At 39.6% G+C, this 21,433-nt stretch overlaps 1 protein-coding gene across 1 annotated transcript in view; it reads left to right on the forward strand.

The window, feature by feature from the left end:
• Window positions 1-20,640: 20,640 nt before the first annotated feature.
• The window catches only part of PPFIA2 (PTPRF interacting protein alpha 2), a 305,971-nt gene continuing 305,178 nt past the window's right edge, over window positions 20,641-21,433 (forward strand). The window contains exon 1 of the mRNA XM_051609070.1: window positions 20,641-20,942. The gene's annotated coding sequence lies outside the window, so the exon portion shown is untranslated. The remainder of the gene's footprint in view (window positions 20,943-21,433) is intronic.

A 21,433-nucleotide genomic window follows, 5' to 3' on the forward strand; every position in this document is an offset into this window, starting at 1 on the left:
CACCTTCATGCCCTTTCTCTGGATTTGCTACCAACAGGTCTATGTCGTTCTTGTGGTGAGGGCTCCAGACGGGACACAGTACTCCAGGTGGGGTCCCATGAGATAAGAGTAGAGGGGGAGAATCACCTCCCTTGACCTGCTGGCCATGCTTCTTTTGATGCAGCCCAGGACACAGTTGGCTTTCTGGGCTTCTAGTGCACAATGCTGGCTGATGTCGAGCTTTTCATCAACCACATCCCCAGGTACTTTTCCTCAGGGCTGTTCTAAATCCAGTCATTGCCCAGCCTGTATTTGTGCTTGGGATTGCCCCTGCCCATGTGCAAGACCTTGCACTTGGCTTTGTTGAACTTCATGAGGTTGGAATAGGTTCATTTCTCAAGTCTGTCGAGATCCCTCTGGATGGCATCCCTTCCCTTCATTGTGTGAAATACACAACACAGCTTGATGTCATCAGCAACCTTGCTGAAGCTGAACTCAATCCCACTGTCCACATCACTGACAAAGATGTTAAACAGCACTAGTCCCAGCACAGATCCTGAGGAACACCACCCGTCAGTGATCTCCACTTGGACATCAAGCTGTTGACCACAACTCCTTCTGTGTGACCATCCAGCCAATTCCTTATCCACAGTGGTCCATCTGTCAAGCCCATGTTACTCCAACTTAAAGGTAAGGGTGTTATATACGACAGTGTCAAATGTTTTGCACACACCCAGGAAGATGACATCAATTGCTGTTCCCTTATCCATCAACACTGTAATCCTTACTTAGAAGGCCACAAAATTATCAGGCACGATTTGCCCTTACTGAAGCCATGTTGGCTGTCACCAATCACCTCCTTATTTTCCATGTGCCTCAGCATAGTTTCTAGGATGATCTGCTTCATGATCTTGTAGGGCACAGAGGTGGGGCTGACTGGCCTGTAGTTTTTCTTTTTTTCCCCTTTTTAAAAATTGAGGTTACGTTTCTCCTTTTCCATTCAGTTGGAAATTCACTAGACTGCCACAATTTCTCAAATATCATGGACAGTGGCTTAGCAACTTCATCTGCCAGTTCCCTCAGGATCCGCAGATGTATCTCATCAGGTCTCATGGGCCTGTACACCTTCAGGTTCCTGAGATGCTCTCAAACCTGATTTACCCCTACCATGGGTGGTTCTTCATTCTCCCAGTCCATGTCTTTGCCTTCTGTGACTTGGATGGTGTGGCTTAAGCATGCTGGCCTTTCACACAGGAGTCATGAATGTAGCCTAAAAAAATATTCCTAATATAGCTTACATTTATAATTTAAAATTATAAAATTTGCACAGTAGAACTGCTGTTTCAGCACAATAAAAGGTCTTCCACTTATGCTGTGCTACAGCAGTTCTCTCTGCAAAAGGGGAAATACGGATGAGAAGTTATTTTAAATTAGAAAAAGAGATGCTAAAACAATAAACTAATCTAAAACAACAAACTAATCTAAAACAACACTTTGATGGCCACGGATCAAACAACCTGTGTAGTTTTTAACTTCATCTTGAAAAGAGACCTAGGGAAAAGTGCCTTTTCTTTCCTTGATTTTCTCCTCAAAAGAAATCTCAGTTATTTGACTCAGTGATTTTTCATGCCACAAAATGCAGAAATGTATCTGCCACTGTGATTAGGTCTACAGTTGCATTAATTTGTGCAGTTATACCTATTACTGCTACTAATACAATGCATTTTACATTTCCTTTTTCTAATTATGCAGACAGCAGTACAACACATACAATTGTATTAAATAGAAGAACTTGCAATGAAATATAATAGATTTCTTCACGGTTTTCAGTGACAGTTTACAAAAGGATATACTAATTTCTTGATTCACACATTTTTCTCATACTTATTACAGAAAAAAATGTAGGGCTAGTAAGATATATTTCTAAGAAACAAAATCTGAACAGATAAGTTTGCTTCTCATCACTAACTTATATTTACTACAACAACCACAACAGATCTATATTAGTGTCTATATTAGTAAGTATACATTACCTTTTGATAGATTAGCTAGACATCCTGACACGGCTGACATCCTGAGAAGGTCCTGTCTGTCTCATTGGTTGTCCCATGCCTGAGGCCCACTCCTCCTCATGCTGTGACAGCCACATTCTCTCTGGAACTGTCCTGCTGGCAGTGTTGTCATTCAGCCTGCAGTGCTGGAAGCACACAGCTCATGACTGCTAACTGGAGGTGGGTATAATCTTGTATCTTATATTAGCAGTGAGGTTAATATTAGTTCATTATTATTATTCCATTAAATCTGTTTTCACTTCAAAACCTTTCCTTTTCCTGGTTGTCTCTCCCAGGTTGGGTCAGGTGATAGAACAACTGTCCAAACCCCGACACAATGCTACAGCATTTTTCCAAACAGCCTCTGATTTACGCCACTCAGAAAGCAATTTCATGTAACCCATCATGTTTATATACTTTTACTGTTGGCTTTCCCTCAAGCCCTTGCACAGATAGAACTTAATTTTTGTGTTTCCAGTCATCATCAAGACAAAGTTATAGCTTTTTTGCTGCAGTCTAAATATTACACTGGGACATCTCTTGGCCCTCTTCCTTTTTTTTTTTTTTTTTTTTTTTTATAGTGAACTATTTTCCCTTTGATTATTTTGGTCTGCAGATTCTTATTATGAACAAAATCAATGTAAACATTGGGGTTCTGCTGCTTATCAAAGCCTTTCTTTCAATTTTCCTCCTAATAACCTGTCATGATCTCTACAGTAATCTAGTTCAAATAACAAGCATAGCTGTTCAAAATAATATGTACATTTTCTCTAATTCACAATGCTCTTCTCACTTAAGGTAGCATTACAATTTTTAAGCAACATTTCTGTATTTGTGGTTAAAGTAAGAATAGATTAAAGTATCACAAAGTGACATGTTTGCACTTTTTAATTTTTCTTTGTTGGTGAAAACAATGGCCAAACTGTCTTATCTTCTTTTAGGTTGCCATTTAATATTTTTTAGTTATGACTCATACATTCAAAATATACAATCAATATTTATGAGTATCCTGAGTGTGCTCTAATAAGGACAGACAAAAATGTTACCTCAAAAGATCTAAACCATTCTGTAGGTGAGTTATTTTTTAAAAAATGACATATTTTTGACTAAGTGGAGACCCTGCTGCTGTAGGAATATTTGACTGCATGCAATCTTGGCACTGATTCCACCCACTTCAGGCAGAGTTATTTATTATAATGCTTATCAGGGCACTGCAGCTAGTTAAGGACATAATTTCCTTTTTTTGACTAATGCAGTAGAAAACTTTACATCTTCATTTTTGCTTTAATATAGCTAGCGTATTACTAAAGAAACTATGATTCAGTTTTGGAAGCTACAGAGGTATGTAGATAGATTTGTGTTGTAGATTCAAACTAAAGCATTTTCTCTCCTGCTACTGGGCACTCTAAACACAACTGGAATATAACACTTAATTTTATGTATATGAAACAAAACAAACACGAGTAAATGAGTCATCTTTCAAACTGATTTATATATATTCATATATACAATATTTTGTATATACATATATACAATAATTTATGCCAATTTGTACAATATCACTCTAATCTGCTCCTTCAACAAAAGCAGTAGCTGTTAAAAATTGCATAGATTTTGTACTGCAATCCAAATTATGCGAGAAGAGAAATAAATGCAAATAATACATTTTTTAGCAGTGGATCGATATGCTGTTTATTTTAACTTGTGGCTGGCAGGACAGAAAAAAAGTAAAATGGGATTTTTTTATGCTCTGGTAAACTTATTTTGGTTTCTGCCCTATCTTCTGGTGAGGACACACCCACACAGTTTGGCTCATCACCTCTAAGCATGACTGATTTATCTTCGATGGAAAAAATGGCACAACACTACAAATTAGTCAACTGGAGCTATAACTGGAAGAACATAGAGCATATGAAAGACTTGCTTTGAATGCCCAGATAAATCCACTTGACTTTCACTGCTAACATCTGACAAAGCTGGCAAATAGTCTGTTGCTATAAAAGCTTAAGACATGCAAAAGCCTTTGATGCCTTATTTGTTGGAACAAGTAGTGGAAAATATCTATTTCAGAGTGGGAAGGTGAACAGCATAAAATGTGATCAATTTGATTTGCTAGGGTTGCACCTGACTTTTACTTCAAGAACTACAACCAATACAAGCTCTGGAAAATTTTATTTACTTCAGCCTACTACAGGCATTTCTGCCCAACACGAAACACCAATGGAAAATAGCCTGTATTTTGCATTGACTATATTAATTATTCAACCTCTTAGAATTTACTGTGGTGCTTTATTTTTTCATTCAGCGTTACCACAGAAAGGTTATTGAGGACCTGACTCACACAAGTGAGATCAAAGCTTGGGAAATAAAATAATGTTTGGTACAAAACACATTGAAATAAAAATACTCGTGCAATTCTTGAAATTTGCTCTTGAAATAAATAACAGCTTTCCTCTGATTAAAAAACTTTACTAAGCAATTCTGATTTCTAGTCCAGATCACTCCCACACACTTACAAAGAGCCTGTTGTATTTTTTGAACTGCAGAAGATACTAGGATTCATATTTCTTCCAGCTGCATGTGAGCACAAACCACAAGGAGGCAAATTTCTTTTTATTGCAACTCTTGCTGATGTAAGGAGTTACCTATTGAATAAAAAATTCTGCTCTGGTTCAAATTCTAAAGTATACCAACATGATTAAGAGAAAATTAACCTTGACACATTTAGTAATGAAACTTACTTAAACTAAAAGTTTATCTCATAGCACATTAATTTATTATACAGATGGCTTTGTTCTGAAGCCTTGAAAAAAACTCTGCACTATAGAGTTTAAACATGGAAATATTTTCCTCCATTAATCCAGGTTCAGTTCCTTCTTTCTTTCAGATTGCTTTCAAACTTTATTCTTATATCTGGTCTTGTTACAGCCACAGACATTAAGAACCGATCATATGATCTGATTTTTTATGTGGCTCAGCTGAAGATGTAAGATACGATTTTAGTTAAACCAGTGTAAATTTTATATCTAAACAAGGCCTGTACTCCAACTGTTAAATATTTATTATTGTTAATAGTATGACTCAAGGGGATACCACTGCTTGCTTATAATTCCAAGTAGGAACATGCATGCTTTCTCATTCTCCTTCCAGCTATATCTAACATTTTCTGGTTCTCAAGCATTGCTCACTTGACAAGGGATATTAAGTAGTGACAAGAAATGTAATATCTATAATGTTATTTTCACAGAGGTACTTCCAAGACCATTGGTCATTTCTCAACAGGTCACAAAACTTGGCTGTATTACAGATTATTAGATCATGCATTTATTTTGAACAATTTCATTTCCTTTTACATTTCCTTTTATTGTTCTTGCTGGAACAATACAATTTTTTTATTTTCTTTTCATGATGCTGTTTCAGTTTTACTGCAATTTTTGTTTGCTATTATGAATCCCATCTTTTGCAGCTTTCCTAGTGTACATACAATTTATTTATTTTTACTTTCATACTTCACTTTTGTTCTCAGTCCATCCTCTGGTCACCAGAAAGCTACATAGAGTTGGCGTCACCCAAAACTGAGCATTGCAGATGTAGCCACAATTAAGATGGCTTCATAGCCCAAGTCAGTACTCATACAACTCAATGTATATCAGCATAAACAGCAGCTAGAAGAAAAAGAGAAAATATTCACACTGGACAGAAAAGCAGGTTGTTTTTTTTTCATATGCGATAAGGATGGATTTAGGCTGCGATTATTTGAAATCAGCTTTTCTGATCCATATTATTTTTTTCTATTCAGTATGCAGTCTTCTCTCCCAAAAGAGAGACCAACATTCTGCAAAGTGTTAAATTTCATGATAAAGCTTAAGAAAGTTAAAAACATTACAAAGAGGAAATTTGTACAAGCTTGTGTTACTGAATTGGTCATTTTCAGGTGATCAGAGTATCTCTAGTGCTACACTCCTGTACAGTGCAAAACAACACTCATTAAGAAATGCAGAATAAAGATGTATAATTAATATTGCAATGACACTTTTGAAAAAAAAAAAAAAAAAAAAAAAGAGGAACAGATACACAGATAATTCTCACAAGTCCAGCAGCACTCCTCAATTGTTCAAAACTGGTTTTGGACAAGTGTGAACTCACTCTTTTGAGTGGCTTGATAGTTGAAGTTTTTTGAGATGAGGAATCTGCTCCTTGTGCAGCATGATATCTTTATCTGTGTTGGAAACTGCTTGGTGTTTTTTTTTGGCATTTGGATTTTTTTTGGAAGTTTTTGTTTGGTCTTAGTGTACTTTATAAATTACCTCATTGGGAAAAATATGGTACTGTGTAAAAATTGGAAGTGAAAATGAATGTTCTGCTACTCCCAAACTTCATTCAACTGAAACAACTTGCTTCTAAAGAACAAATTCTGACAACACTACATGTCCTGAACATGCCATTAATCCACAATTACCGCACTCTACAACTTCCTGAAAGGAGGTTATTGCAAGGTGGGTACCTCACTCTTCTTCTGAGTAACAAACAATAGAACATGAGGAAATGGTGTCAAGTTGTGCCATGGGAGGTTTAGATTGGATATTAGGAAAAATTTGTTTGCTGAAAGGGTTTTCAGGAGCTGGAACAGGCTGCCCAGGGAAGTGATCTAGTCACTATCCCCAGGAGGTATTTAAAAGATGTGTAGTTGTGATACTTAGGGACATGATTTGGTGGTAGACTTGACACTGTGCCAGGTAAACTGTTGGACTTAATGATCTTAAAGGTCTTTTCCAACCAAAGTGATTCTATGATTCCATCATCCTAAGTAAACTAATCATCTTCAAGAGGGGTGCCAGTAGTTACTGGAAAAGGATGTCCAAGCATGGTGCAAGAAAAGGGCAAGTATGATATAAGAGTACATCCAAATGAAATTCAGGCCCTGTAGCTGTAAATGTCATCCTGTGTTCAGCTAAATTTGAATATGAAAGATTTTGTTTTCTGCTCTATTTGCTGTCTTGGTGCAGAAGATATAAATATACTGGGAAGAGAGGATTAATTTGTTTTGAAAAGTGATACATCCAACGTTTTATTTGCTGACAATCTAGAATCATATTCTGACACATTTGAACTCCTGCTGATTAGTATTTTACTTTGAGAACAGTTTCATTGATTTTTGGTCTGGCCCTGAGTCCAGGGAGAAAAGTGCCTAGTAGGTGTTCTGATTTGGTTTTGCTTTACATCAGTGATGCAGAAGGAAGGACAACTGATATGTCATTTGAAAATAAGTGATGTCAAGTCAGCATGTTTCTTTCTGCTCTTCTCCCACTTGCTAAGAGTCACAAGGGCATATTTAGACTTTTGAAGTTTGAGAACTTTCTCTTGAACTCTTTTTCTAAAAAGAAGACCATAGCTAGGTACCTGAAGGATGTCTGTCCCCCCCTTCCTTCCTCCCTCCCTCTTTTTTTTTTTTTTTCTAAATACCGAAGCAACCGTTACTGGTTGAGATACTGGAGACATGTCTACAATAAGACAAAACAAAACTGAAAAGGAATTCACAGTGATGCACATACAACTTATTTCCCACTGTAACCATGGTTTCATCAGTGAGTACTTCTATTGTTAGTACACCATTTTAAAGGCAAAGAGGAAAACAGCAGATCTTTCTGATAGCAAGATAGATTTGAATCCAACACGACAGTCTGTCTTACGTAAGGAAGACACAAGACTTCAGGGAGTATATTATAGTTCTCAATACTGTCATGACATTCCTGAATTACTAAAAAAATTCACATGCTTGAAAACACTATATGCCTTAATTGATTTCCTAATACTTTAAAGCATATTCTGAAGTTATGAAGACTACATCATGCAGTGAACAGCTAAAAAGGACAATATATACAGATAGTTTCTAAATACAATCATTAGTATTGTATATGCTCATCAAGTATTTTATTTTAGTCATTTGATCTAACAAGCAGTTTTGGATTAATTTAATGAATTTCAACTACATTCATTCCCCAATAAACACTTTATAACAAGTCATATTAATACATTTGGAACAAATTTCTGTTCCAATTGAAATTTTATCCAAAATTTGGAGCACTACATCTTTAAACCCCACAACTGGTATCTACTTCAGATATAATGGCAAAGATTAATGCAATACAGAATGAAAAGTGAAAACCAGTGAGGGAAGCTGTCAGAAGAAAAATAAACACATAAGAAGGCATCTCTATTTCCTAGAAATACTAGCTACAAGAAAATTAAAATAGTAAGAAGGCTGAAAATCTGAGCACTCAGATGGCAAGAAATTCCTAACATATAGACAAAAAAAAACCATGGGGAACGTTAGCATAGCTAAATTTTACTATTCTGTATTTTAAAAATCTCCTTTATTAGTTATCTATAAATATAATGGGTCAAAACAGTCAACTCTCTGAAATCAAACTGAATCAGGGTAGTAACACAGTAAGAAAGTTTTGTCCCTTTATATACATACCAACAGGAGTAATGACAGACTCTACTGAAGTAATGTGCTAAGAAATTCTGCCATAGGAGTTTCTGTTTATCATCTGCAGAAGAGATCTGGGCTGCAAATCAACCAGCTTACGTAAGCTTCAGAAGCCCTGACAGACAAACAGACAGCAGTGTCTCTTGATTTTAGCACTTCCATTTTGGAGGTGACGTTTAACAACATATAGATGATGTGTCTTTAGGCCACCCTACCTGCTGTTCCTATGGAGAAGTCAGGACAAAAACTTAACTACATCTCATACTATTTTTAATTTCTTCTCCAATTCTGCCAGGTTGAGATCACATTTTCAATCTCCTTGTAACTGTTTCATCCAGGTTCAGAAGCACTGACCCATGTTCAAAAGGAAAACAAAACAATACGAAAGAAGGCAATTAAATACTCATTTTTTTCACAAGCATCACTCTAGCTGTCCTTATTCTGTCTCTTTTCCTCTCTCTACTCAGAAGTCCTAGTTAAAGTACAAGTTTGACATGCCTATCTCTTCAAATCCCAGAGCCATAAGATTGCATAAGGGTAAACTTATTTTTAAACAAAACATGAAACTCTTGCGTTCCATCATGGCACAAAAGAAGTCTTGAAAATGCAACTGAATGTAACAAATACAGCAATATGTGCAGATAACCTGAAACTCAAGTTCTGAAATCTGTCACAATAAAATACAGGTACAGCAGCATGCGTGGACCTCACAGCCCTGTGCCCTCTTCTTCCCAGAGCTCGTACATGGATGTGCATCCCTTCAGCTCCATATACTGCTTGTGCTAGCTGCGTGGAGACATAGTGACAGTGCAGCAGCAGTGACAGGAGATCAGCTGCCTTTCTGGAGGAGAAAGGCAGAGAAACGTCCACAAGCAAATGCCTGGCTTGCTCTGAGAGGGGTCCTTCAAGAGCTGTTGACTTGCATTTCATGTCAAGGCTGCAGAGGGTAGCAGTAATGGGTAGCAGATCCCAGCAATCATGCTGGGATCACAGGCTGACATGCATGCTTGGCGACACCTCGCTTGCCACAGCTTCGCAATATATGCTTCTCGCAGGCAAAGCTCAGTCACCTCAAATGCACCCTCACTTTCAAACAATGACAACCAAAAAAAAGGCAACAAAGCTGTATGCACTTTAGTCTCTTATTCTTTAGTTTGTTCCCCAATTATGGGCCTCACTATTTAAAGTGTTCAGTCTTTGTGTACAGTCAGTATGAAGTTATTTGTAAAAATAATGTGTGGTAAATTGGCAGACAAGTACTGTTTAAAATATAGACAATCTGTTGAGCGATTTAGGAGAGCTGCCATAAAATTTCATTTCTTACATTGTTATATGTTTAACATTTTATGCAACATAGTACTTCAAGAAAAATGATAAAATGAAACTGTATAGATTCCTTGAAAATGCCTTGCAGGTAAGAACACACAGAGTGACTCTCCAGGCACAGTGGGGGCTGGGGCTAGGGTGGCAGGGACTGCCCTGCAGTGGCAAGGCATGGCCAGGCACAGGGATCTGTCCCAGCCCCACCTAGGAACAGGGCAGCTGGGGGGCACCAGGGCAGCCGCAGCCCCAGATATTAGGCACTTCCCCAGGAATGGGCTGGGATGTGGTCCTGCAGGTGGGCCTGGCTCACCGGGGCCCATGGCTGGGCCCTGCTGCTATGTGACTGGGGCAGGGGCTGATGGTCCCAGGGTGCTGATGCGGGGTCCTGTGCCATCGGCAGGGTGTGGGGAGCCCCAGGGAGGGGTCAGGAACAGTCAGGGCTAACTGTGCCCATGGGGCCCTGATTCATTGAGCTTTCAAGGAAGAGAGAGACATCTACAAACTGTACCATTTTAGTCCTTAAGAAAAGAAAATCTATATATGTTATTCTATAACTCACAGAAAGAAATCTTCAGTGTATTTTTCCAGAGTGGAGTTGTTAACATTAGTGATCTGGTGAGTTTATGAAATAGTAAGATTTCACGACTTACACTGGGCTATGAAAGATTGCAAGTATCTTTTAAAAAATTTGGGCCTTGAGGGCCCTGGCAGCAGCTACTAACAAATGCTGGTAACTTTCTACTTAGATTCACCACTGCATTAAGACTGCATTATTTTTTGTTTTCCACATCTATAGGTTTTCCTTTATCAATAAAATATTTTTCTGTGCCAAATCCAGTTTTCTTTAATCTTTTTCCTTATGAGTACACTTGAATGTTTTTCCCCATGTGCACCTGTAGCATCAAAGGTCCATATCAAAGAGGTTCTCAGCTTTGTATGACTTAATTGAACCCATGTCGCGATTTGTCAGGATGTTAAAACACGGTTAGTGGAACCAAGGGGTCTGCATGTGGCACTTGCCGCTCTCAGAGGAACAGCCTCCACAAGCTTTTAAGGTGGAATACTGAATCACGCCTCCTACCACGCCCACAAATTTAGACTGACTGCAAATTTATAGCTTAACAAATTAAAACAGTTTATTAGGGAATTTAACACAATTTAGGGGAGGAAGGGTTCAGGAGAGATAGGGTCTTTGAAACACCAAATACTTATACATGTACTAATACTTATATATCTTATTATTTACACACCAAGATTAACTCTTATTATCTAAGAGGGGAAGAGGAAGGAGGGATATGCCCAATGCCTGTCCTGTGTAGGGTCATGGTTTCTGTGGAGGTAAGTCAGGGCAGGAACACCGTATGGAGGGAATGATACCAAAAAGCAATCCCTTTCTTTATTCCTGAGACAGTCTAGGTATTTATATATTAGGTGCAGATGACTTCCTGTGCAACCCCGTCTTAGATCCCACGGGTGGCAGGAAGAAGTCTCACCACAGGTGGTGAGCAGCAGACAGGTTCTGCAGGCAAGCGGGTTCCACCAGCAGGCAGGGACCGCAGGCAAGCAGGAATGCCCAAAGAGCAGGCAAACCCCCAAAAGGCAAGCAGCACCATGTTCTGTCTCCGTCCAAAGAGCTGCAGCAAGCAGTAGGCAGGCAGTTTCTTGATGGCTTTCGGGGACTTGCTCCTTCATCCCCAATCGGCCAGTCTCTTGTTCCTGGGTCTTCCCTGCCAATCAGGCAGGGACTTTCTTCCCACCCTGCTGCACCTTCCCTGGGCAGGGTTGCTGTTTGCAACACTGTTGTGGTTTTCCCACCACTGCTCCTACCTGGCGGCTGGTTACTTCCTCATGGAGTCTAAATTACTGTTTTGTGGCAGAGGAGGCAAGCAGACAGGAGAGGGTTTAAGGTGCCTGACGGAGCAGCGATTTTTAAATCAGTTATGACTGCTGACCTAAAGGACATATACATTTGAGTGAGGAAAAGTCCGGTCCTTCACAACCCACTATACTCTTCAGGTCTGAGTTATGTGCTACGCAAAGAGCTATCCTGTTGCTTCTGATAAGATTCACACAAGAGAATGACTCCAGAACAGTTTGTCTCTGCCAGAAAGGAGATGCTCTAAAGGAAAACAGAGTTTAGCCTAGTATTCCAAGGGGGCCATACAGCATCGTGGGGTAAGATCTGTCAATAAATATTTATTAAATCAGGGGATGGGAAAAGAGTATCCTGTACTTTGCCAATGCTTTCATCACTGAAATCTGATGCTAGTGGCAGTAATTGTTTTTACTCTTCTCTCTCACCTTAGCAGGATGAGAATTATTACAGTCATATTTTTAACACAGCTTCAATTTAATTGGAAAATAACTGACTAATTATTAATCACCCAGTGAGTGATAATGGTTGTTTTTACTTTCTGAGTATGCTAGGTAAAATGTACTCATTGGTTAATTACATATCGTTTTTGCTTTCCTGTCTCCTGTTTGAAATAATTCCTATTTGTGCAGAGTTTTTACGTTAAATTGCATATTTTTCTTCTTCACAAATTTCAGATTTTCCTATCATTTGAAATATGTTGATATTTTATAATAGTTACTGGTGCATATTAGATTTTATTTGCTTTTTATCTCAAAAATGAAGATAGACAGAAATGGACTTCCTTGAAGCAAAAGGTAAAGCTCCTTTTTTTATAGAAAAAAGATTAATACGAAATACTAGCTGTTAATGGTCATCTTCAGCTTTCCAGTAATACACTGGAAAAATCTTATAAAAATGAAACTAATGGTAAAAAACAAGGAACAAAAAAAATCTCAAGGATATAATGGAGTCATGGAGAAGGAGAATATGAACAAAGGATAATTTTCAAGGTGTGTAAAAATTTCACTCTATGTCAGAATGTCTATCAGTCACATTTTATAGTTATATTTGCTCATTTTCATGTGGTTAATACTGAAAAAAACCAAACAAGCTCCATAATTTTGGAGATTTTGATTAATCTATCTGGTAATTTCCTGGAGAATTCTTACTGCGCTGAGATTTTGTAGGCATGCTATTTTTTTTTATTATTATTATTTTTTTTCCTGAGGATCTGTTTTGACATGTTTCCTTCAGCTGGGATGTTGAGTTCTGCAATGACTTTTTATTTATCTCTGCTTTTCTGCTTGCCTTTCCTTTTCTTCTGCTAACTAATGGTACAAGTGTGAAACTTGTCATGCATAGAGATGTTAAGAAACCTTTGCCATGACTGAAAATATTTTGAAAGTAATTGAATTGCTAGCAGCAAAGCACATAATTAGGAGAAAATATGACTCACTTAAACAATCAAACTTAGAAATATTGCAAATACATGTATTTCTTCCTTCTACTGAATTTCTAGTCCCTTATTATTTTCAACTGTGTTTTTTTATTCGGGTAATTGAAAAAAGCAGAATTAATATTTTTATATTTTTCATTAAATATAACGGGCATTAAAAAGCACTATTAAACAAGGACAAGTAACATATTTGAAAATAATACGTTATGCCAAGTGTGGCTAGAATAGCTTACCTTGTCTAATGTAATCCATAGTAGTCTAGCAAAACAAAGAGCAGGCACAACATTACTAAGTTTTATGTAAATTTAGATATGCACTGCTTCATGTTTAATGACACAACAAGTACTCATAGTTCTTTGTTCATGGATGGCTGATTATTCATGTTAGTGCACAAGTGTATGGAGAAGTACAGAAAAGAGCAAGCCTAAGAGCCCTGTCTTACTGTGCAGTCTGTCAACAGGAGAGGCTGAAAGCTATCAACCCTGTTGCAGTGTAGTTAATGCTGTTTGGGCCACATTATGAATAATGCTTTTCCAGTGCAAGCCACTTTAATTTCTCTTTCTCTCCCTCTCTTTTTTTTTTTTTTTTCTTCTTTTTTTCATTTTTGTCTTTCAGTTGTTTGATTACTATTTGAAATTCTTTGTCAGGTATATTTTGTGGGCAGCAAACGCAACAGATACATAATAAAGTGGTTTGTATAAGAAAATACATGTGACTACATGAACTTCCAAAACAAGCAACTAGTTTTGTTTTTTTGTAGTCCTACACCTTCCACTATTTTTTTCTTATTGATGATTGTGAACCTAAGCTTGTGCCATAAAGAAGAGGGATGGTTCCTATACTGGCTTCTCTTTCTCAGTTTTACATTAATTAAGGAAACACTTTGTACAGATCAAACTCCCACAGTTACTCTTGTTTTTTTGGAAATGAAACTGGAAACCCCTTCAAGGTACCTGTTAATAAGGCTGTTAAGGCACCACAGTGAAGTAAAAAATTCAGTTTCTTTCTCTTGTTCTCTTTTTAATTTTTTAGGCCTGTTTTCACAATTGGTTCCATGTACTAAACAAAATGAATTTACATTGTTCAGAAAGCAAGAAAACTGTTGCCTATTGAATATTGTATGAAGCTCTTTCCTAGGATCAGAAGTTACCCTTCTCTTAAATGCACCAAAATGGAAGTGGACATGCTTTGGCTACACATGGAAGTGAACGGTTGAAAGGTGGGGAAGCATTTTTTCCCAATTAAGTAAAAGATAAACACAACACTTTTTGTGAAAATCTGTTCAGCATTCAATGTAAGGTATTTAACCTGTATGGTTCCCTACATCCCATCCGCTAGCATAATATTAATATGCTTTTGAAGTAATCCACAAAGCATTTCCACTAATACTTGTTTTACCTAGCATCTCTTGTGAATATTCTTTGCTTTATCTTGTCACAGGGCAGAAGTGCACTGTGAAGTGCACATAAGCGTACACTGACGTGCCTTAATTCAGCATGTTATCTTTTTTTTTCTTTGTTTTGGCATGTTTATACACTGCTACATCCAGCCCAGCAGATAAGAAGATCCTATGAGGGTCCTCATTTTATTATTTTTGCTGAGCAGATGAGATTTCTCCCAATAATAGAACATTCTGTTGTAATAAAAGAACATAACTATCAAACATCAAACTTTAACTAATCTAGACTACAGGCATCCAGAGAACCCATGTAATATATGAAAGTACTGAGAATCAGAACCTGTATTAAATTCTGTATCTCCATGCTTAAAATCTAGAATGAAAAGTGGAGTGTATATTTTCACTTTCTCAAAATACCCTGCCTAGCTGAGGAGCCATATTGCACCACAGGGTAGCACTTGCAGTTTCCTGATCATAGATGGATTTCTATCCAGATGAATAGCACTTTCATAGCAAAGATGGAAGACTATGAAAGCCTAAGCAGTCAAAGCTCTCTCATTCATATTACTCTGAGATAGTGTTTACCGGCAATCTAATGACAGAAATTTTAATTTTAAAAACCATTTGCATGGGTTTAGTCTAAACAGGCTTGATTTATTGTGTGAGGAGCTAGGCATGACCTGGAACACCTGTGAGATGCCTCGATGTCTTGACATTTTCTGATAGAGAGGTCACCAATCTTATCTTTTTCAGGTTTGTGAAGGGGCAAGAATCCTGGGGTGGAGAGGTGGACTAATGGTGTCAGTTTGTTGTGATGCTAGCTATGATGTCTGTTTTATTGTCAATGGTGTTATAGATTGGATTATTTCTAAATAAGATCTTTCATCAGCATCAGTTATGACTCATTATTTTCTGATTCCTCTGGTCAACACCTACTTTGTGGTCCTCATGATTGGCGTAAGAATTAGATCCTCCTTCTTTAACTCATACTAGGTAAGGAAGTGCATTGTGAATTGAATGACCTTTAACAAATGTATTATGGTCACAAGCTTTAAAATGTTTAAAGTATTTTTAAAATCATGATACATTGTTTCTTAATCACAGTTGCTATTTTGATAGTTGGCATGTTTTTACATCCACATTACACATGGATGAAAAGGAATCTCCTTAGTTGAGCAATGACATTAATATCTCTCTCATTGGCCTGGATTTCATTAACTTTTAAAAACATCACTGGCATCCACTCAGATCTGATCTCTGCCATTGGCAAAAGCAATTTAAAGTACTTGGTAAAAAAAAAATAAATAGAATGAAAACAGACAAAAAGAAAAATCATGCCAGAAATGAAAGATTTTTTTTCTTGCCTTCATGCAGTTTTTTGCTTGCACCTACATGTTAAAGATAATTAATAAATAAATTGTAGTCTGAGAACCTGATAGCACAAGTAGCTACTCTCAATGCAGCTGAATGCCATTTTTCATGTCTTATGGTAACCACGATAGAATAAAATTTTCTATTATACCTTAGGTATTTCAATAGCAGACTGGAATAAAACATTTATTCACATATCATTTTAGTTGCAAGTAACACTTAGATGACTAACATGAGACACAGTGGCAAAAGAGCAGAATGACTGCTCCCAGACAGTGTTCCTAGTCTCAGATCATGAAAAAGTTTTCAGTTTTCAAGTCTCATATACAACAAAATGTAACTGGGATTTTCCAATAGGTTTTTATCAGTACTTCAATCATGTCACCAGAAAAAGGATCCTCAAGGAGTGTATTAAGACTAGAAGATGCTAGTCCAATCAAACATTCTTTAGCCAGGAACTAGAACCTATTCTGCCAATCAGACTAACTGAGACAGAGATAAAAACCTTTCCCAGCTGAGGACTTTCAGCTGTACCCAAAGTTGTTAAGTGTTATATCAAATTCTCAGGCTTATCTTTTATTGGTCTTTACATGGTTTGAATAATTCACATCTAAGCTAAAGGTATGTCCTTGTTCTAATTTTTTTCTCCCCCATCAAATGCCTGTGATGGGAGATTTTTAAGATTACTGTAACACTTTTTGAGGCTACATGTGGAATGTTATTTTGTGTGAGAAAACTAGGTTTATGACAGTCTTCTAGTAAGACACAGAAATCAAGTTACAGAAGGTAAAATCCACTGCCAAAGTTGGTAAGATATTTAAAGTGAGGAACTACAGAGAAACCCTTAAAGCTATGATAATATGCAGAGAACCTTTGGGAAATAAGCATGAATGTAATTGTAAAGTACAATTGGAATTAAAACTCCAATTACATTGGAATGTAATTTATTCACAAAATATTACATTTCTTTTTTCCAGTCTCAGCCAAGATCCTCTGAACTTTACTTTTGCACTCCTCTCTTGGTCTCTGATAGCTTCTTTATCAAGAGATGACTAGCTCTTAAATATGGCTGCTTTTTTTTGTTCTTCCTATGTAAGATTTCTAAGACAAGTTTTCCTTTCTCAGAAAAACCCTTTTATGCAGGCCTTCATCATGCTGTAGTAGTTGTAGGTAGGCTTTAAAAAAATGAAGTGCTGCATCATTAATATTATTCAAAACAGGGCTACAGGAATTATTTTCCCTGCTTATTGATTTGACTACATCACATATCTTTGCAGCCATTACCTGCTTCTCTGCTTGCACCATATGTCTTGAAAGCAAAGGTAAATCTTTCCAAGCTGGTTCTTCATCTCCCTATATGATCATTTATTCCTTGAGAATATGCTGGTGTCTCTTCCCTCTTTTAGCCTGTTCATAGAAAAAAAATTTGTAAGTCTCCACTTAATCTTTGTTGGAAATGGAATGGCAAGACTTACAGAGGGGAGGAAGCCAGCTTTCAGATTTGTCTTTAATGTATTCTTTCTGACATAAGATTATATTGTCTTTTTAAAAATAACCTGGCAAATGGTAAGTTTCCTAAGGTAACGAAGAGTACAGTACAATCTCACTGTACTCTTCTTACCTATCTCCTCGAAGTTTCAAGTGCTCAAACAGCAGATGAAAAAAAGCCAGTTGACAGAGACTGGGCATTTCATACTGTTGTGATTAGTAATAGATTTGTTTGGCATACTTGGACCTTAGATAAGCAAAGCTATACTTTGGAGATCTGGCGGTCAAATTCCAATCACAGGAATCTGAAGCTTATACTTAAATAGTACATTCAGTACCTTTCACTACTGAAGTTTCTATAAAATGTACCAGTGTATTTTATGCTTTTGGTCCAAAATTATACATACAGTTCATTTTTACCAAGCGATGTCCTCTACTGCAAGGAGCTTTCCCTTATAGTCTTTCTGCACTAGTTTTTTGCTTTAATCATTGAAAGGCAATAGAGAGGATGGGCACGAGACGATGAAGGGCCAGCAGACTTCTCACAGTATCCCACCAATGTTTATAAATCAAGTGACTGTGAAGGAGGCATGTCTGCCATACAGCTTTGCAAATAATTGACTTCTCCGGTCGCTGGAACAGGATTTGGAATCTTTTCCAAGGCAACTGCTGAAAACAACCACCTTGGGTGAACATAAGCAGTGAGCTCACACATGCCTGGCAAATGATTCAATCAGTTACACACTGAAAGAGGAGAAGGAAGGATGTAATCAATTACCCTCATCTTTATCAATACTTAGAAAAAAGTGATACTTCCCTGCATATAGATGCCATTATCAAAGTAAGTGCTGAGTTCTAGGGAATTTGAAGCTGCAAATCCTAATCTGACCTACATACCTTATTGTACAGGGAGTAATGGGCCTTAACTCCAATAAAAGGAAGAACAAAAAATAATAGAAAAAAGCCCTTTGGATATTCCCTTCTTTGAAGAAGTGTATACTAGCCAGCCTACGTGGCAGCCTTCTGGACATGCTTGCTTTCACAAGTGCTTTCTGAACTGCTTAGTTTTCCTTCACTCAACTCAAAGCTCAGATTTGTTGTGATAGCCATGCGCATAGACTCTGAAGGGTGATGGATCTTGCCCTCAAATAAAGCATGGCTGCCAGGTAAGGATCTGGAATGGCCAAAAAAAGTGACAAAAAGTCACTTGGAATAGCAGCACAGTTGGGGAGGAAGAGCAAAATTTTTAGCTCTTTTTATCCATGCATTGCACTGAAGGGCCAAGCTCTGGAAGCAAACTGTGGCATGGCACCAGTACTTCTTTTCACTTGTTTTTAAGATGTCCATGTTGGCACCTCTTCTCAGCTATTTGCCTTCTACAGTACATATGCATCCTCTACGCATGACATTTTCCACAATACAGTGTAAGGAACAGCCAAAACAATAGGCCAAACCTACTGTGAAGCCACCACAGCAGCATCACTGAGTCTGACCCTGCTGCTTGCCGTGGCTCCGTTGCCTCTCCTGCGCTTTTCTAAAGTGGATGAAGTGACTGCAAGCTTCTGAAGCAAGTCCTTCAGGGACAAAACTCTTTCTGGTATGTGGAAGAAACGAAAGCCAACACAGAAATATTTCTTGCAAAACCGAAGTTTTTAGTTCATACTGAGTTCATCCCTGCACAACATCCTCAGGCTGGGATGAATTTAATTTCAAACGAGCACTGTGAAATCGTTTTCTGGTACTCTTTCATGCACGACGCCCCAGTTCCTTCAAGAAGCCGCGCAGGTGCCCCGTCTCCACATCCCTTTTCTCCCCGCCTGCCTCGGGCCGCGCGGGCCGGCACTGACGGGGGAGGAGAGGTGCGGGGTGGTAGGGCGAAGCGGCGGCTGCGGGGGCAGCGCAGGTGCGGTTGGGCAGCGCAGGTGCGGTTGGGCGGCGAGGGCGCTGCCAGCCCCGGGCGGGCGCGGAGCGGCGGCGGGTGGCGCCCAACGGACGGGCACGCGCCCGCCCTCGCGCCCTCTCTGCCGGCCGGGGAGGAGCCGTTGCCCTGCGGGGGGAGGAGGAGGCGCCGCTCTCCGGTTAGGGTCGCGCTCCGGTGTCCCTTTTGCCTTTTATTTCTTTGTTATTGTTTATTTTATTTTTTTTTTTATTTTGCCGCGAGGGCATTAGCACCGTGCGAGCCCTCGAAGCAGCAGCAGCAGCAGCATCTGGGGAGCCGTGTGCGTGAGGCAGGGGGAACAGACGTGATTACTTCAGAATTTATTTAAGGACTGGTGGAAACCACTGCGGCGGCTTCCAGGGGAAGTCCCCACCGCCGAGCAGTGCTCCGAGCCCAGCCGGGCCCGTAGCCGCTCCCCCGCTCCGCCTGGCCGGCTGCCGCCCGCCCGGCCTCCCAGCGCCGCCGGTGCCTCAAGGCCAGACTTCGGACCCGGGTAGAGGGCGGTTTCCCAAGCCTGGTATTTCAAAATGCGTAATGGTAATTACACGCCCGGAGTACTCAGGTTATAGCAGATTTTACCGCTGCTTTGTCATGGTCGGATTACAGCAGATGATACGTTTTATTACACTACATATCCGATTAGATGAGATCCACTGGCGTTTGCCTCAACTCCTTAAATTACCGAATGCAGCAGTTTAGAGCTGTCACACCGCTTTCAGCACCGGCACCACCGGGTAGTTCACCAGGACCAGGGCTGTACGGCGCCCGGCAGCCGATGAGGATGGCAGCCCGGGCCCTCGGAGAGGAGCCGGTGGCGGTGCCTCGGGTGCGGGTGGCTCTGCCCCGCCGAGCGGAGGCGCCCCGGCCGCCCGCGCTGGTCAATGTCCCGCCGGGGCTCTGCCGGCTCCTTCTGCCGCGGCTTCGTCGCCACCACTCTTGCCCTGTAGCGCTGAGATCAGGCTCCGTAAGGTGCCTGCCAGGCAGCGATGCGCTGTAGGCAGAGGATTTATTTCTGTAAAGCAGAAAACCGCTTTTGCTTTTGATCATGGAGGCAGTCGTGCGTGCGGACTTTAATCACGCACAGAGGCATAATTAGCCCGGAAGGTATTGAAGGACCAGAGAAGCCAGATAGCGGTCAGTTAAGTTTAAGAAAAGATGAGAAATAAAAGAAAGATGCTTTCGCCCTGGCCACTCCCCCTGTAATCTCTTGCCTCCAGCTGCAAAGATGCTGTTGCTTGAAAGGGACTGCTGGAGCTTTAAGAGCCGTCCCCCCCCTCCTGCTTCCGACAATGGTCTGAGCCGAGCTCTGCTTCCCAAAGCAAAATTTGTAATATGCCATTTTTCCCATGGATGCTTCTCCTCTTGCCTGCTGACGAAGTGACCGAAGAAGATGCTGAGGTGCCAAGCAGCCAGTCTTGCCGGAGGACGGGTGCGGGAGCTTGGGGTTTCTCGGAGCAACGCCTGTGTCACCATTGCTAGGAAGATGGTCCAGGAGTGCTCGGCTGTGTGAGTCCCCGCTCGAAGCCGGTGGAGACTGCGGTTGTTATTGATCAAGTGAAATAGCAGACGCCGAAATAAAAGCCACTAGGTACTGAATCTTCTATTTCTGAGTTACACATTCCCTCCTTAGTCCCGATACTCTACGGGAGGTGAAGTGCAAATGCAAAATCTTGCTGTCTGCCTCTTGCTGTAGTACTTGTGTGGTATTATTTAAATGCATTTCTGTACTGGGAGCTGGGAAATTTCAGACTAAAAAACGTGGAGCAAACTTCTTATTTTTGGAGTGGTTGAGGGAAATACGAGGCTGGAGGGATGACATAAAGAACAAATAGTTGGAATGGGTATTTTTTTTAAGGTACTGTGTTGATCATCCCTCCTGTGTGGAAGGAGTGCAGGATGCTTCTGTTAAAGGTGATATCATAGTTTAGTAGAGACTGGCAGGTAAGGAGTTAACTAGGAGGAGGAATATGCATGTAATGCAACTCAGACAATAGGAAGGATTTTCCTTATGGAATTACACTGTGCTGCCTAAGAGCAATCTTGCTGAGAACATCTGAAAAGACAGAATTGCAGTAAGAA

Source organism: Apus apus, chromosome 1, assembly GCF_020740795.1.
Source record: "Apus apus isolate bApuApu2 chromosome 1, bApuApu2.pri.cur, whole genome shotgun sequence".
Lineage (NCBI taxonomy): Eukaryota > Metazoa > Chordata > Aves > Apodiformes > Apodidae > Apus > Apus apus.